The sequence below is a fragment of the Pristiophorus japonicus genome, chromosome 16 (genome assembly GCF_044704955.1).
Source record: "Pristiophorus japonicus isolate sPriJap1 chromosome 16, sPriJap1.hap1, whole genome shotgun sequence".
Classification (NCBI taxonomy): Eukaryota; Metazoa; Chordata; class Chondrichthyes; family Pristiophoridae; genus Pristiophorus; species Pristiophorus japonicus.
Window position 1 is genome coordinate 74364255 of NC_091992.1, and position 18890 is coordinate 74383144.

Consider the following 18890-nt stretch of genomic DNA (forward strand, 5'->3'; position numbering starts at 1 on the left):
AGAGGTCCAGATTTCCACTACCCTTTGAATGAAGAAGTGCTTCCTCACATCACCGCTGAATGGCCTCGCTAGAGTCAAATTTTAAGGTTATGTCCCCTTGTTCTGGACTCTCCCAGAGGGATAGATGGAGAGAAAAACTATTTCCCATCAAATCCTTTAATCATAAACACCTCAATTAGATCACCCATTAATCTTCTATATTATTTGCGACATGCAATCAGCCTCGCCTATAATCCGCTAAGCATTCCCAACACAGTTTCTTTTTATGTGGGTTTGGCTGAAAGTAAGTGCAGGTGTTGTTTACTGGGGCTGCTGTTCCCCCTTTCGCCCCACCCACCTGAAGCAAGTTCCCACAGAAGCTCTTCTGGTCCCGGGTGCTGCTGATTCTCTCGCTGACTCTGAAAACTTACGGCTCTGCGGATGGGACATCAGTTGAGATACCATCTCTGCTGCTGCTAATGGCCGGTTGACATTAATAGTGGAGCAGTCACGTTTGTACCACAATAATCCATTCCTGCTCTTGGGGAATACCAGCAACGGGACCGATTTGGTTGTTGGGCACGGGCTCTTTGTGTTTCTCTCTCTATACCAGCCATTATGTGGGGCTGATCAAGGCGAGGGAGGATAGTGCTGCTGAATGGAACACTTCTAGCTGGAGACACCATGTTGGGACCCAGCTCAGATACAGCAGGCGTTGGGTGCAGAGTAAAACTCCTCTACACTGCCCCAGCACTGCACATGGGGCAATTGTCCAACTCTGCACTGCTCGGCTGTGAGTCTCGTACAATTTAACACAATTTAAAGTAAATGTAGCAAGATAGTGCGAGTGTCAGTTCCCGATTTGTGCTGGTGGTGTATGTGGTGCTGCAGGATTTACGTCGTAGACTGCAACCTCTGACCAAAGAAAGATTTTTATTTCTATAGCAGCTTTCACGACCTAAGGACGTCCCAAAGTGTTTTACAGCCAATTAAGAGCGTTCTTGAGGTGTAGTCACTGTTGTAATGTATGAAACAAGGCTGCCAATTTATAAACAGCAATGTGAGCTAACCACCAGATAATCTGTTTTAGCTGCTGGTTAAGGGTTAAATATTGGTGTGACTGCTGGCAAGGCATCTGGGGGGGGGTTGTCCGAGCGCCGGGGTCATGGGAGTGGGGGAGGGAGAAGACAGCAGATCGGGCGGGGGATGAGAGAAGGGGGGGGAGGAGGAGTGCAGAAGGTGATCCAGCTCTATGGGGATGAGACAGATCACGTTTCCCACCCTCTTCTGGACCTGGATCATGTTCATCTTTTCCCCCTTTTCACCTGCACTATTTCTCATTCTCCTTCCTCCCCCCGAATGACCTGGATCATGTCCCTGACCATGAACGGCAGTGCTCAGAAAGCCTGGCTCGAGTGCGGCAAACGACATTGGATTGGACAAAATGCAGAAGTTATGACACTGTCACTATTTGCTTTGTGATGCAGAAGGTGACCCACTCCCCACACCTTCTGCCCAATAAACCCATTCACAATCCGTGACCAACACACTTATGTATGTAAACATTGTAACTGTGTAAGACTTGCCACAAGAGGGCGCAACTGCTGACGGTCCAAGGGTCACCTGCACACCTCATGCAAGGGAGTATAAAAGGTTGCCATGCTGCTTAGGCACTCTGGAGTTGTATTAAAGAGACTAAGGTCACACCAGTTTTAGCTCGCAGTACTCAATCTTGTGGAATTCTTCCATACTTAACAATTGGCGACGAGTAACAGATTACTAAATTTCACGCGCTCATAGCTGCCGTTGGTATTTTAGAGAGATTTGTAGAGGGATGATTGGGAAGCCTTCATTAAGCGTCTCGATCAGTACTTCGTGGCCAACGAGCTGGATGGGGATGATAAAGCGACCAAGCACGGCGATTCTCCTCACCGTGTGTGGGTCCACAATATACGGTCTCATCAAGAATCTGCTAGCACTAGAGAAACCAGCGGAGGCGACATATATAGAGTTGTGTACGCTGGTTCGGAACCACCTCAAGCTGAAGGAGAACGTCTTAATAGCCAGGTATCGCTTCTACACGGACCACCGCTCCGAGGGCCAGGACATGGTAAGTTATGTCGCCAACCTGAGATGCTTTGCGGGAACTTGCGAATTTGCTGGATTTTGGGGGGAAATGCTGCGGGACCTTTTTGTGCTTGGCATCGGCCACGAGGTCATTCTTCGCAAGCTGCTGTCTGCCGAATCCCTAGACCTGAGCAAGGCCATCATGATAGCCCAGGCATTCATATCCACGAGCGATAATACCAGACGGATATCTTCCCAGCATCAAAGCTCACCGGCAAGTACTGTGCATAAAATAACGTCGCTAGCAGGCAGAACTGCATATGGCAGGGTCTACACGCCTGCAGCTGCAAGACCTAGGATGACTCAGTCCGCCATCGGGCGTGAATGCAAATCCATTACCCCCACAGTGCCAACATGGTGCTAATCATTGAGCCCATCAATGTCGATTCAAACACTAGGTGTCAAAGGTTACAAAACAATGGGGCACCTCCAGCGAATGTGCAAGAGCACTGCGACTCACCATGTGGCAGAGTTGGCAGAGGATGATCGATCCGGCGCGGATCACGCAGAACGAACGAGAGAGGCAACTCAACCTGAGGAAGAAGTGTATGGGGTACACACCTTCACAACCAAGAGCCCTCCTATTATTATGCTGAAAGTCAAATTGAACGGTATTCCGGTGTCAATGGAGTTGGACACTGGGGCGAGTCAGTCAATTATGAGCCAGAAGGCTTTTGAGAAACTGGGGCAACAAGGCACAAAGGCCCAAAATGAGCCCGATTCAGACAAAGCTGCGCATCTAACCAAAGAGCTCATACCAGTCATTGGCAGTGCGGCAGTTAAGGTATCGTACGATGGAGCTGTGCATGATTTATCACTGAACTGTACCAGGCGATAGCCCAACGCTATTTGGCAGAAGCTGCTGGGAAAGATTCGATGGAACTAGGATGACATCAAAGCACTATCTTCAGTGGATGATGTCTCGTGCGCCCAAGTGCTGAGCAAGTTTCCATCGCTATGTGAACCAAGCATCGGCAACTTCACAGGCGCCACGGTGCAGATCCATCTAGTCCCCGATGCAAGGCCCGTTCATCACAAGGCTCGGGCAGTTCCATATATGATAAGGGAGAAAGTAGAGATCGAACTGGACAGACTTCAACGAGAGGGAATCATATCGCCAGTCGAGTTCAACGAGTGGGCCAATCCGATTGTTCCGGTGTTGAAAAGCGATGGCACGGTCAGAATCTGCGGAGACTACAAGGTAACGATCAACAGAGTTTTGTTACAGGACCAGTATCTACTACCCAAGGCGGATGACCTATTCACAACATTAGAAGGGGGAGAAGTCGTTCACCAAGTTGGACCTAACCTCCGCCTATATGATACAGGAGCTGGCTGAATCTTCGAAAAGATTGACGTGCATCAACATGCACAAAGGACTGTTTATATACCACAGGTGCCCTTTTGGGATTCGCTCAGCTGCTGCCATTTTCCAGAAGAACAGGGAGAGCCTGCTGAAATTGGTTCTGCGCACCGTTGTGTTTCAAGACACCGGTCGTGACACCACCGAACACCTGCACAACCTGGAAGAGGTTCTAAGTCGACTAGACAGAGTGGGACTCGGGCTGAAATGCTCCAAGTGTGTATTCCTGGCGCCAGAGGTCGAATTTTGGGGGAAAAGATTGCGTCAGACGGCATCAGACCCATGGACTCAAATGACAGAGGCCATCAAGAATGCACCCAGCCCACAGAATGTGACGGAGCTATGTTCGTTTCTGGGACTCCCCAACTATTTTGGTCACTTTCTACCCGGCTTAAGCACTTTGCTGGAACCGTTGCACATGTTGCTAGGTAAGGGTGACGACTGGGTTTGGGGTAAATCTCAAGAGTCAGCCTTTGAGAAGGCCAGAAATCTACTTTGTTCTCATAAGTTACTTGTACTGTATAACCCGCGTAAACGATCAGTGCTAGCTTGTGATGCATCTTTGTACGGGGTCGGCTGTGTGTTACAGCAAACCAATGTATCGGGCAAACTTCAATTTGTTCCATATGCATCTAGAAGTCTGTCTAAGGCTGAAAGAGCCGACAGTATGGTCGAGAAAGAAGCGTTAGCATGTGTATAGTGGATTAAGAAAATGCACCAATACCTATTTGGACTTCGGTTTGAGCTTGAAACCGACCACAAACTGCTCATTTTGCTGTTTTCAGAAAGCAAAGGTATAAATACCAATGCTTCATCCCGCATCCAAAGATGGGCACTAACATTGTCCGCCTATGACTGTTATCCACCACAGACCAGGCATGGAGAACTGTGCTGATGTCTTCAGTCGGCTACCATTACCCACTACCGGGGTGGAAATAGTGCAGACTTGCTTCTGGTCATGGATGCTTTTGTGAGCGAGGGGTCACCCGTCACTGATCGCCAGTTCAGGACCTGGACCAGCCAGGATCCTGTGCTATCATTTGTAAAAAGTTGCGTCCTCAATGGGAGCTGGTCGGCTGTTCCCGGGGAAATGCAAGATGAAATTAAGCCGTTTCAATGACGCATAGATGAAATGTCCATCCAGTCGCATTGTCTCTTATGGGGGCAATCATGTGGTTTTGCTAAAAAAAATGGCAGGGAAACGTTCATATGAACTACACAGTACTCAGGCATAGTCATGATGAAGGCTATAGACAGGTCGCATGTTTGGTGGCCCGGCATTGACTCGGACTTAGAGTTCTGCGTACACCAGTGCAACACGTGCTCACAACTGAGCAATGCACCAAGGGAGGCTCCATTGCGTCTATGGTCATGGCCCTCCAAACCGTGGTCCAGGATCCACGTAGATTTTTCTGGCCCCTTTCTCAGAAAGATATTTTTAGTTGTAGTAGACGCTTACTCTAAATGGATTGAATGCGTAATCATGTTGTCCAGCACATCCACTGCCACCATTTGAAAGCCTCCGGGCTATTTCATCACCTATGGCATTCTCGACGTCCTTGTCAGTGACAATGGACCGTGTTTCACCAGTTCGGAATTCAACGAGTTTATGACCCGCAATGCCATCAAGAATGTCAGGTCTGCCCACATCCAATGGTCAAGTGGAACGGGTAGTCCAAACTATCAAGCAGAGCTTGAAACGTGTGATGGAAGGTTCCTTGCAGACCCGCTTATCTCGGGTTCTGCTCAGCTACTGGACGAGACCCCACTCGCTCACTGGGATTCCCCCTGCAGAATTGTTAATGAAGAGAGCACTCAAAACCAGGCTCCCCTTAGTCCACCCGGATCTAAATGATCATGTGGAAACCCGGCGTCACCGGCAGAACATGTACCACAATCGCGCGGGTGTATTGCATGACATTGATAACGACCCTTTGTTTGTCCTGAATTACCATCATGGTCCTAAATGCATCGCTGGCACTGTCTTGGCCAAGGCGGGGAATAGAGTGTTTATAGTCAAACTATTGAATAGACAAACGTGCAGAAAGCATTTGGATCAGACCAAACTGCGGTTCACCGGCAACCAGGAACAACCTGAAGAGGACATCACCATCATCGATCCACCAACACACACACAACCAGCAATCGACCTCGCTGTCAACCATTCCCAACAGTCCTGTCAGACCAGCCATGCCGCAGTGCAGCAATAGTCCGATCAACTTGTCCATGCCAGAGTTTGAACTCAGATGATCAACCAGGGAGTGTAGGGCCCTGGATTGTCTCAACTTGTAAATAATTTGTATCAAAGACTGTGTGTGTGTGTGTGTGTGTGTGTGTGTGTGTGTGGGGTGGGGGAGTGATGTTATATATGTAAACATTGTAACTATAAGATTTGCCACCAGAGGGCGCAACTGTTGGAGGCCCAAGGGTCACCTGCACACTTCATGCAAGGGAGTATAAAAGGTTGTCTGCCATGCTGCTTGGGTACTCTGGAGTTGCATTAAAGAGACTAAGGTGACATCAGTTTTAGCTCACAGTACTCAGTTATGTGGAGTTCTTCCATACTTAACACACACAATGCCCCGTCACTCACCGCAGCTCTCACCCAGAGTGACGGTGATCAGCGACAGTGTGGGTGCTTGTGGCACACTTGGAGCAGCTCGGAGTGTGCGATGATTTTGAGATGGGCAACTGGGTGACGTCATCAAAACCCTGGTCGCCGTTTTGGAGCGTGGTCAGGAACATTGGCAGGACCCAGGTATAGAGGAGTGGGAAGGTCGGGGCGCATGAGTGGCAAGTGTTTGTGGTGAGATGCGGTGAATGTTTATGGTCGAGGTGTGACAGATGAGGGTACGGGGCCCAGAAGAGCCAAGGACCCAGGGGCAGCACAGGCCAGCCCACACTGTGATATGTGTGCGCACTAGGTCCGTGCAGCAGAGCAGGTCTCCAGTCATCCTGCTTCAACCCTTGCCACTGGATAAAGGTCTAGCTCTGTCAAGCCTATGTGGTGGCTGGTATGCAAAGGTCACCACATGTTGAAAAAAATCCCGCACAGGCATCTTCCACCCTTCAATTGGAGTTCAGGACTGGAACATCGGGTCCTTCATCGAAACACCTGTGAACTTGTGGAAGCAAGTCATCCCCGTTCTAGGGGGAGTGTTTGCTAGTACTGTTGAGGGATTAAACTAATATATGGCAGGGGGGATGGGAACCTATGCAGGGAGAAAGAGGGAAGTAGAATGGGAGCAGAAACAAAAGATAGAAAGAAGAAAAGTAAAAGTGGAGGGCAGAGAAACCCAAGGCAAAAATCAAAAAGGGCCACGTTACAGCAAAATTCTAAAGGGGCAAAGTGTGTTCAACAGACAAGCCTGAAGGCTCTGTGCCTCAATGCGAGGAGTATTCGTAATAAGGTGGATGAATTAACTGTGCAGGCAGCAATTAACGAATATGATTTAATTGGCATCACGGAAACATGGCTCCAGGGTGACCAAGGCTGGGAAATCAACATCCAGGGGTATTCAACATTCAGGAAGGATAGACAGAAAGGAAAAGGAGGTGGGGTAGCGTTGCTGGTAAAGAGGAAATTAACACAATAGTAAGGAGGGACATTAACTTGGATGATGTGGAATCTGTATGGGTGGAACTGCGGAATACGAAAGGGTAGAAAACGTTAGTGGGAGTTGTGTACAAATCACCAAACAGTAGTCGTGAGGTTGGGGACAGCATCAAACAAGAAATTAGGGATGCGTGCAATAAAGGTACAGCAGTTATCATGGACGACTTTAATCTACGTATAGATTGGGCTAACTGTAATGTCCTTACTCAATGGCACAAGACCCACACAAGGCACATTCTATGGACAAGGTCACTCTATGACCTGAACCTTTATTCACAGGACCAAGTAGTGATGACCCTGCATGGGACTTCCCTTTATATACCTGGATGACCAGGCAAGGAGTGTCTCCCACAAATTCACCCCCTGTGGTCAAGGTGTGCATTCCTTAAGTATATACAGTATTGCAGTGGCGCTACATAGAGGTTACATACATGACCACCTCCCCACCCCCAAAGTCTTATTGGGATCATAGGTTAAGTCTTTCAGGTGGTCTACACTCCCTCATGGAGCGCCGCTGTTGGGGCTCTGGTTGTTGAACCTTGGTGTGAGTGTCTGTCACCTGTGGTGATTCCGGCCTGTCCGGGCTGACCGCAGGGACTGTGCATGCTGCTGAATGTTCTTGTTGCTCATTCACTGGCGGTGGTGTGAGCACCATCTCATGATCTTCCTCTGGTTCCTCAGTGTCCATGCTGAACTTTTTTTTTTACTCGATGCTTACGGCATATCTGCCCATTGTTAAGTTTAACCACGCTGACCCTGTTCTCCTCTTTGTCTATTACAATACCCTCAAGCCATTTGGGCCCCACGGCGTGATTGAGGACAAATACGGGGTCATTTATTTCTGTACATCTCCCCCTTGAATTTTGGTCATGGTACTCATGTTGGGACTGGCGCTTGCCCTCAACTATGTCGTTGAGGACTGGGTGAATGAGGTACAACCGAGTTTTGAGTGTTCGTTTCATAAGTAGCTCAGCGGGCGGGACCCCCGTGAGCGAGTGCGGTCGGGACCTATAGGCCAGCAGGAGACGCGATAGGCGGCATTGAAGGGAGGGTCCTTGAATCTTGAGCATGCCTTGTTTAATGATTTGGACCGCGCGTTCCGCCTGGCAATTGGAGGCCGGCTTGAACGATGCTGCCCTGACATGGTTGATGCCATTGTCCGACATGAACTCCCAGAATTCGTAGCTCGTGAAACATGGGCCATTATCGCTAACAAGGATGTCCGGCAAGCCGTGGGTTGCAAAGACCGCACGTAGACTCTCCACAGTGGTGTATGTCATTCAAAATGATGCACTCGATCCATTTCGAGTACACATCTACCACAATGAGAAACATTTTTCCCATGAACAGGCCTGCGTAGTCTACATGAATACGTGACCATGGCCTGGTGGGCCAGGGCCACGGGCTGAGCGGGGCCTCCCTGGGGGCATTACCCAGCTGGGCACACGTCGAACACAGTGTTCCAGGTCTGAATCAATTCCCGGCACCAAGCATGTGACCGGGCAATGGCCTTCATCAGCACGATGCCTGAATGCTCACTGTGGAGTTCCCTGATGAATGCCTCCCTGCCTCTCTGGGGCATGACTACCCGGGTGCCCCATAGTAGGCAGTCAGCTTGAATGGAGAGCTCATCCATCCGCCTGTGAAACGGTCTGACCTCCTCAGGGCATGCTCTGTGTGCGGGCGCCCAATCCCCAGTCAGGACACATTTCTTAATCAGAGATAGGAGGGGATCTCTGTCCAAATTTTGATCTGGCAGGCTGTGATGGGGGAGCCTGCACTGTCAAAGGCATCAATGGCCATGACCATCTCAGCGCTTTGTTCCGCTGCCCCCTCGGTGGTAGCCAGTGGAAGCCTGCTGAGCGCGTCAGCGCAATTTTCGGTGCCAGGCTGGTGCCGGATGGAGTAGTCATAAGCAGCCAGCGTGAGGGCCCATTGCTGTATGTGGGCTGGCGCATTGGCATTGACAGCCTTGCTGTCTGACAACAGGGATATTAACGGCTTGTGGTCCATTTCTAATTCGAACCTCCTGCCAAAAAGGTACTGATGCATTTTTTTTACACCATAGACACATGCGAGTGCCTCCGTTCTGCTTGAGAGAGCGACCTGGAAGCATAAGCCACAGGTTGTAGTTGGCCCTCAGCATTACTCTGCTGCAACACGCACCCAACCCCATAGGACGATGCATCACATGTCAGAACCAATTTCTTACAGGGGTCGTACAGGGTCAAAAACTTATTTGAACAAAGTAGGTTCCGCGCCCGATTGAAAGCCTGTTCTTGACAGTCCCCCCAAAACCAATCACAACCTTTATGCAGGAGCATGTGAAGTGGCTCCAACAACATGCTTAAGTTCGGCAGAAAGTTCCCAAAATAATTCAAGAGTCCCAGAAATGAACGTAACTCCGATGTGTTGCCGGGCCTGGGCGCTCGTCGAATCGCCTCTGTTTTGGATTCGGTGGACCGAATCCCATCTGTAGCAACCCTCCTGCCCAGGAACTCAACCTCAGGAGCCAAAAACTCACATTTAGACTTCTTGAGTCGCAGGCCGACTGGAGGTGTGGGGGCAAACACTCTGCCAGGACTTGCAGGTTTCAACAATTTGTCTGCAGAAACCTCAGTGGCCATTTAGCTCAAATGTGCAGGAAGCCTGTAACCAGGCTAATTTACGAGGCGGATGGACCAGAAGCAGGGTCTGCAAGGCAGGATGACTCTTGGGGCAAATCAATGGACGCTGAAGTTCAACGGGTTCATGTGGCAAACATTCACAGCTCATACCAAAACGCCACCAATGATGATGAAGGTTTTATTAAATGGCATCCCTGTACACATGGAGCTGGACACGGGGGCCAGCCAGTCACTCATGAGCGTTCAACAATTCGAAAAGCTATGGCCACTCAAAGCCAGTAAACCCAAACTAGAACGCATTGAGACACAACTACGAATGTATATCAAAGAAATCATTCCAGTACTAGGCAGTGCAATGTTGGCAGTCACAGACAATGGATCAGTGAACTGGCTGCCGCTCTGGATTGTCACGGGCAATGGTCCCGCACTGTTGGGGAGAAGCTGGTTAGCTGAGATGAACTGGAAATGGGGGGATGTGCACGCAATGTCATCTGTGGAGCGAAGTTCGTGCACACAAGTCCTACAACAATTTGAGTCACTATTCCAACCTGGCGTCGGGACGTTCAAAGGTACCAAAGTAGTGATACGCATCATGGAAAGCCTGCTCAAATCCATTCCTGGAACAATCGTATTTCAGGACGACATCCTCATCATGGGTCGTGACACCGAGGAACACCTCCACGACCTGAAGGAGGTGCTACGCCGACTGGCCGCAGGCTGAGATTCCCATTGTTGTGAACAAAGGAGCTAGGACCCGGCCTTCCTCACTGATTGTCCCTTTGACTGCCCTTGAGTACCCTGTTAGTGGGTGTCAATGGCCTCATCCCGGACCGCATTGTCCACCGTGATGGCGTAAATGTCCGTTCAGCCTACCATTGTCTCTGTTGAAAACCTATTCAGGGGTCTATTGCTGCATGTGTCGAACTGCCCTTGCCTGCCTGCGGGGCTCTGAGTCGCATTTATGATATTGACTCCCTGATCCCCCGCCGCGTTGGAGGCAGAATTGCGCGCGTATATTATTTTGGTTTCCTCCTCCCCCGCCATGAAAGTCTGAGCCACCAAGTCAAGTCCTTGGTCTCAATTAACTTTCAGAAAATCCCCGCATGACCAATGCCCTCAATAAAGAAGTCCCTTAACATCTCCCCCCTGCAGGCGTCTGTGAACTTACAGAGGCTGGCCAAACGCCGGAGGTCCGCAACGAAGTCCGGTATGCTCTGTCCTTCATGACATCGGTGGGTATAGAATCTGTGTCGGGCCATGTGTATGCTGCTCACCAGTTTGAGGTGCTCACCGATTAGTTTGCTGAGCTCTTCAAAGGTTTTGTCCGCCAGCTTTTCGGGTGCTAGTAGGTCCTTCATGAGCGCGTAAGTCTTAGGTCCGCAGCTGGTCAGCAGATGGGCCCTTCGCTTGTCGGCCACTGCATCTCCCAGCCATTCTTTCATGACAAAGCTTTGTTGGAGCCTCTCAATGAAATTGTCCCAGTCCTCACCAACACAGTTCCTCTGTGCTACCGGTGAACATTCTCATGGGTCGTTGATTCCCGTTTCTCGTCGTCAATGTAATGTCGTTACTCAATGGCACAAAATCCACACAAGGCACATTCTATGAACAAGGTCACTCTATGACCTGAACCTTTATTCACAGGACCAAGAAGTGATGACTCTGCGTGGGACCTCCCTTTATAAACCTGGATGACCAGGTAAGGAGTGTCTCCCACAAGTTCACCCCCTGTAGTCAAGCTGTGCATTGCTTAAGTATTTACAGTATTGCAGTGGTGTTACATAGAGGTTACATACATGACACTAACCAAACTGGTAGCAATATGGTGGAGGAGGATTTCCTGGAGTGTATTAGGGATGGTTTTCTAGACCAATATGTCGAGGAACCAACTAGAGGGCTGGCCATCCTAGACTGGGTGATGTGTAATGAGAAAGGACTAATTAGCAATCTTGTTGTGCGAGACCCCTTGTGGAAGAGTGACCATGATATGATAGAATTCTTTATTAAGATGGAGAGTGACACAGTTAATTCAGAGACTATGGTTCTGAACTTAAGGAAAGGTAACTTTGATGGTATGAGATGTGAATTGGCTAGAATAGACTGGAGAATGATACTTAAGGGGTTGATGGTGGATAGGCAATGGCAAACATTGAAAGATCACATGGATGAACGTCAAGAATTGTACATCCCTGTCTGGAGTAAAAATAAAACAGGGAAGGTGGCTCAACCGTAGCTAACAAGGGAAATTAAGGATAGTGTTAAATCCAAGGAAGAGGCCTATAAATTGGCCAGAAAAAGCAGCAAACCTGAGAACTGGGAGAAATTTAGAATTCAGCAGAAGAGGACAAACGGTTTAATTAGGAGGGAGAAAATAGAGTATGAGAGGAAGCTTGCTGGGAACATTAAAAACTGACTGCAAAAGCTTCTATGGATATGTGAAGAGAAAACGATTAGTGAAGACAAATGTAGGTCCCTTGCAGTCAGAATCAGGTGAATTTATAATGGGGAACAAAGAAATGGCAGACCAATTGAACAAATACTTTGGTTCTGTCTTCACAAAGGAAGACACAAATAACCTTCCGGAAATACTCGTGGACCGAGGGTCTAGGGAGAAGGAGGAACTGAAGGAAATTCTTATTAGGCGGGAAATTGTGTTTGGGAAATTGATGGGATTGAAGGCCAATAAATTCCCAGGGCCTGATAGTCTACATCCCAGAGTACTTAAGGAAGTGGCCATAGAAATAATGGATGCATTGGTGATCATTTTCCAACAGTCTTTCGACTCTGGATCAGTTCCTATGGACTGGAGGGTAGCTAATGTAACACCACTTTTTAAAAAAGGAGGGAGAGAGAAAACAGGTAATTATAGACCGGTTAGCCTGACATCAGTAGTGGGGAAAATGTTGGAATCAATTATTAAAGATGAAATAGCAGCGCATTTGGAAAGCAGTGACAGGATTGGTCCAAGTCAGCATGGATTTATGAAAGGAAAATCATGTTTGACAAATCTAGAATTTTTTGAGGATGTAACTAGTAGTGTGGACAAGGGAGAACCAGTGGATGTGGTGTATTTTGACTTTCAAAAGGCTTTTGACAAGGTCCCACACAAGAGATTGGTGTGTAAAATTAAAGCACATGGTATTGGGGGTAATGTACTGACGTGGATAGAAAACTGGTTGGCAGACAGGAAGCAGAGAGTCGTGATAAATGGGTCCTTTTCAGAATGGCAGGCAGTGACTAGTGGGGTGCCGCAGGGCTCAGTGCTGGAACCCCAGCTATTTACAATACATCGATCATTTAGATGAAGAAATTGAGTGTAATATCTTCAAGTTTGCAGATGACACTAAGCTGGGTGGTGGTTTGAGCTGTGAGGAGGATGCTAAGCGGCTGCAGGGTGACTTGGACAGGTTAGGTGAGTTGGCAAATGCATTGCAGATGTAGTATAATGTGGATAAATTTGAGGTTATCCACTTAGGTGGCAAAAACATGAAGGCAGAATATTATCTGAATGGCAGCAGATTAGGAAAAGGGGAGGTGCAACGAGACCTGGGTGTCATGGTACATCAGTCATTGTAAGTTGGCATGCAGCTACAGCAGGCGGTGAAGAAGGCAAATGGTATGTTGGCCTTCATAGCTAGGGGATTTTAGTATAGGAGCAGGGAGGTCTTACTGCAGTTGTACAGGGCCTTGGTGAGGCCTCACCTGGAATATTGTGTTCAGTTTTGGTCTCCTAATCTGAGGAAGGATGTTCTTGCTGTTGAGGGGGTGCAGCGAAGGTTCACAAGACTGATTCCCAGGATGGCAGGACGAACATATGTGGAGAGACTGGATCAAGTGAGCCTTTATTCACTGGAGTTTAGAAGGATGAGAGAGGATCTCAAAGAAACGTATAAGATTCTGACAGGACTGGTCAGGTTAGATGCAGGAAGAATGTTCCCGATGTTGGGGAAGTCCAGAACCAGGGGACATAGTCTTAGGATAAGGGGTAGGCCATTTAGGACTGAGATGAGGAGAAATTTCTTCACTCAGAGAGTTGTTAACCTGTGGAATTCTCTACCGCAGAGAGATGTTGATGCCAGTTCATTGGATATATTCAAGAGAGAGTTAGATATGGCCCTTACGGCTAAAGGGATAAAGGGGTATGGAGAGAAAGCAGGAAAGGGGTACTGAGGTGAGGGGTACTCCTGCACCTATTTTCTATGCTCGAGGGACCGCCTATGATGATGATAAATGGTGGAGCAGGCTCGAGGGGCCTAATGGCCTACTCTTGCTCCTATTTCTTATGTTCTAATGTTGGTGGTGGGGAAACCTTTAGAGACAATAATCCGGGACAAAAATATTTGGCATTTGGAAAAGTATGAGCTAATAATGGAAAGTCAGCACGGATGTGTGAAAGGCAAATCATGTTTGAGTAACTTAATCAAGTTCTTTGATGAAATAATGAAGTGGATCAGGGTAGTGCAGTTGATGTGTATATGGACTTTCAAAAGGCGTTTGATAAATTACTACATAATAGACTTGTTAGCAAAATTAAAGCCCATGGGATTAAAGGGCTGCGTGGATACAGCCAAGAGATAGAAAGCAGAGAGTAGCGGTGAACGGTTGTCTTTCAGACCCGAGGGGAGTGTGGAGTGGAGTCCCCAGAGGTTGGTATAAGGACCACTGCTCTTTTTGATATATTAATGACCTGGACTTTGGTACACAGGGCATAATTTCAAAGTTTGCCAATGACATAAAACTCAGAAATGTAGTAAACAGTGAGAAAGTTAGTAACAGACTTCAGGAGGACACAGGCAGACTGGTGAAATGGGCAGACACGTGGCAGGTGGCATTTAATGCAGAGAAATGTGAATTGTTACATTTTGGTAGCAAGAATAAGGAGAGACAATATAAAGCCATGGGGATGTATGTACTCAAGTCTTTGAAGGTGACAGGACAAGTAGAGAAGGCTGTTAAAAAATCTTACAGGATCCTGGGCTTTATAAATAGAGACATAGAGAACAAAAGCAAGGACGTTATGCTAAACCTTTATAAAACACTGGTTAGGCCCCAGCTGGAGTCCAATTCTGGGCATCACACTTTAGGAAGGATGTCAAGGCCTTGGAGAGGGTGCAGAGGAAATTTACTAGAATAGTACCAGGGATGAGGGGCTTTAGTTACGGGAAGAGACTAGAAACACAGGGGGTTTCTCCTTGGAGCAGAGAGGTCAAGGGAAGAATTAATAGGGGCGTTCAAAATCATGAAGGGTTTTGATCGATTAAATAAGGAACTGTTTCCGTGGCAGAAAGGTCAGTAACTGGAGGACACAGATTTAAGGTAATTGCCAAAAGAACCAGAAGCTAAGGAAAAAACAGCTACGACACGAGTTATGATTGGGGATGCACTGTATGAAAGGATGGTGGAAGAAAATTCAATAATAACTTTGAAAGGGAATTGCATAAATATTGTAGGGGAACCATTTACTGAGCGATGGGGAAAGAACAGGGGAGTGGGTCTCATTGGATAGCTTTTGCACAGAGCTGCCGCAGGCACGAAGGGCTGAATGGCATGCAAGGAGCAGCACCAAAAGTACCTGAAAATCGGGTACCAACATGGTGAGCGCTATGCGTTCTCTGAACTCAGTAGTGTGAGTGCTGTGTGTTCTCTGAACTCAGTAGTGTGAGCACTGTGCGTTCTCTGAACTCAGTAGTGTGAGCGCTGTGCGTTCTCTGAACTCAGTAGTGTGAGCGCTGTGGGTTCTCTGAACTCAGTAGTGTGAGCGCTGTGGGTTCTCTGAACTCAGTAGTGTGAGCGCTGTGTGAGCGCTGTGCGTTCTCTGAACTCAGTAGAGTGAGCGCTGTGCGTGTTCCTAACCCAGGACTGAGTGCTGTCAATTGAAAGCAGTACTGTGCTGTGAACTGTGAACTCTGTGGCCTGTCTGAATCCTCCTCAACCGTCTTCTCCCTGTGGATGAAGAACTCCTCCCAAAGTCACAATGCAGATTCCGTCCACTAAGGGGTACACGGACATGATCTTCACCGTGTGACAACTACAAGAGAAATGTAGGGAACAGCACCAACCCTTGTACATGGCCTTCTTTGACCTCACAAAGGCCTTTGCCACGGTTAACCGTGAGGGACCATGGAGCGTCCTCCTCCATTTTGGCTGCCACCAAAAGTTTGTCATCATCCTCCGGCTGGCTCCAGGATGACATGCAAGCTGTGATCCTGACCAACAGATCCACCACAGACCCAATCCAGGGTCAAGCAGGGCTGCGTCATCGTGGCAATGCTCTTCTCGATCTTCCTCGCTGCAATGCACCATCTCACTCTCAACAAGCTCCCTGCTGGAGTGGAACTAAACTATAGAACCAATGGGAACCTGCTCAACCATTGCCACCTCCAGGCTAGATCCGAGGTCAACCCATCCTCTTGTCATTGAACTACGGTACGCGGACGACGCTTGTGTCTGCGCACACTGAGGCCGAGCTCCAAGCCATCGTCAACACCTTCACCGAGGTGTACGGAAGCATAGGCATTACACCAAACAACCTGACCCCGCCACACAGCACTGCCACCTGGTCATCAAAATCCATGGCGCGGCCTTGGACGTGGATCATTTTCCATACCTCGGGAGCCTATCAGCAAGGGCCAACATCGATGACAAGGTCCAACACTGCCACCAGTGTGCCAGCGCAGCCTTCGGTCGAGGAAGAGAGTCTTTGAAGACCAGGACCTCAAATCTGGCACCAAGCTTATGATTTAGTGATACCTGCCCTCCTATATGGCTCAGAGACATGGACTATATACAGCAGACATCGCAAAGCACTGGAGAAGTACCACCAGCGCTGCCTCTGCAAAATCCTGCAAATACACGGGGAGGATAGTTGCGCCAATGTCAGTGTTCTCGCTCAGGCCAACATCCCCAGCATTGAAGCACTGACACGAGACTCCCTAAGCAAACTTGTACATGGCAAGTGAACCCCAGGTGGGGAGAGGAAATGTTTCAAGGACACCCTCAAAGCCTCCCTGATAAAGTGCAACATCCCCACTGACATCTGGGAATCCCTGGCCCAAGACCACCCTAAGTGGAGGAAGTGCATCTGGGAGGGCGCTGAGCACCTCGAGTCTCGTCAAAGAGAGCATGCAGAAATCAAAGAGAGCACGCAGCGGAAGGAGCGTACGGCAAACCAGGCTCCCCACCTACCCTTAACTATTGTCTGCCCCATTTGTAACAGAGGCTGTAATTCCTGCACTGGACTGTTCAGTCACCTGAGAACTCACCGAGTGGAAGCAAGGTCTTCCTCAATTTTGAGGGACTGCCTATGATGATGATGATGATGAGCCTGCCTGACAATGCCTGGATCAAATTACACATTGCAGACAAACTGTTGTGCATGTCTTGTCCTCCAAGGGGACCAATCAGAAATCTGGTCCAACCCACTTGTGTTGCCAGGAGATTGGGGAGAACTCTTCTGCTCTTCTTAACGATGCCATGGGATCTTTTATATCTACCCAAGAGGTTTATTGCCTCATCTGAAAAACAGTAGCTTCAACAGTGTAGCACTCCCTCAGCACTGTACTGAAGCGTCCGGCAAGATTTTGTGCTTAAGTCCCCTGAGTGGGACTTGAACCTCCAACCTTCTGATTTATAGGCAAGAGCCACAACAGATTCCTGAGCCACCTACTCAGCACGAAAGCTGGGATGTTGTCGGGGCCCACAGCCTTTGCTGTATCCAGTGCGCTCAGCCGTTTCTTGATCTCACGTGGAGTGAATCAAATTGGCTGAAAACTGGCTTCTGTGATGGTGGGGACCTCAGGAGCAGGCCGAGATGGATCATCCACTCGGCATTTCTGGCTGAAGATGGTTGCAAATGCTTCAGCCTTGTCTTTTCCACTCGCGTGCTGAGCTCTGCCATCATTGAGGATGGGCATATTCATGGAGCCTCCTCCTCCTGTTAGTTGTTTAATTGTCCACCACCATTCATGACTGGACTGCAGATCTTTGATCTGATCCATTGTTTGTGGGATCGCTTAGCTCTGTCTATAGCAAGCTGTTCCTGCTGCTTAGCATGCATGTAGTCCTGTATTGCAGCTTCCCCAGGTTGGCACCTCATTTTTAGGTATGCTGCTCCTGGCATGCTCTTTTACACTACTTATTGAACAGGGTTGGTCCCCTGGCTTGATGGTAATAGTAGGAGTGAGGGATAAGTCAGGCCATGAGGTTACAGATTGTGTCTGCCTAAAAGTACTGCTTTGGTTGATTCAAAACATCCCAAGTATGCGTTAAGACGCTTTATAAATGCAAGTTATTTCTTGAATGTTGTCAGCTAAGGGTTTCAAGGGTTTATGGGGTAGAGGCGGGGAAATGGAATTGAGGTGCAGACCAGCCATGATCTAATTGAATGGTGGAGCAAGCTGGAGGGGCTGAATTCTCACAGAAACTCCCGTTCTTGTGTTTATCCTGTGTGCACTCAGAGGTTTCAGCTTGTTGGAAGCGAGTGCTTGCCAAATTGGAGCTTTCACCACCCTTTGGGAAAGTGTTCCAGAGAAGCTGGCACATGAGAAGTGTGCAAGAAATTGTGGATTGGAAGAAATAACTTGAGACCAAAAAGTCTCTTCAGACTGGTGTTAGAATTGAGGATTCATCCCGCGGTACAATAGCTAAAGCAACTTGAACAGCGTGAACATAAATAACTGATAACGGGCAGCTCCAAACATCTGAAGGCCAGGAACGGCCTGTCTGACTCCAGCCTTGGGAGGATGTGAAGAGGAGGGTTTCACCCCAGAGTTGTGACAAAGAACTTGACATATCATCGGTTAAATGGTCCTGTCCGTATCCTACATCTGGCCCACCTCTAAATAGAGGATAAAAGACCCAGAAGGCGTTTCAGGGCAGACGGTGCAGAGACGAGCTGTTCATGCCACCAGCCGTCTGTTCAATCGGGACTAGTACCAGCTACTTGTCATGGTCATATGCCTATCCTGATTGTATGTTGTGTGGAACATCGGGTCCTTCATCGAAACACCTGTAAACTCATGGAAGCAAGTCATCTTCCTTCAAGGGACCACCTATGATGATAGTGTTGTGTTTGACTATATTTGAACTACCGCTCCCTTAATAAAATGCCTTTGGACTCCTAAGACCCTTTGGGTATCTGTGTGTGACCTGTGACCCTAATCTTACAAGCTTTGCCGCT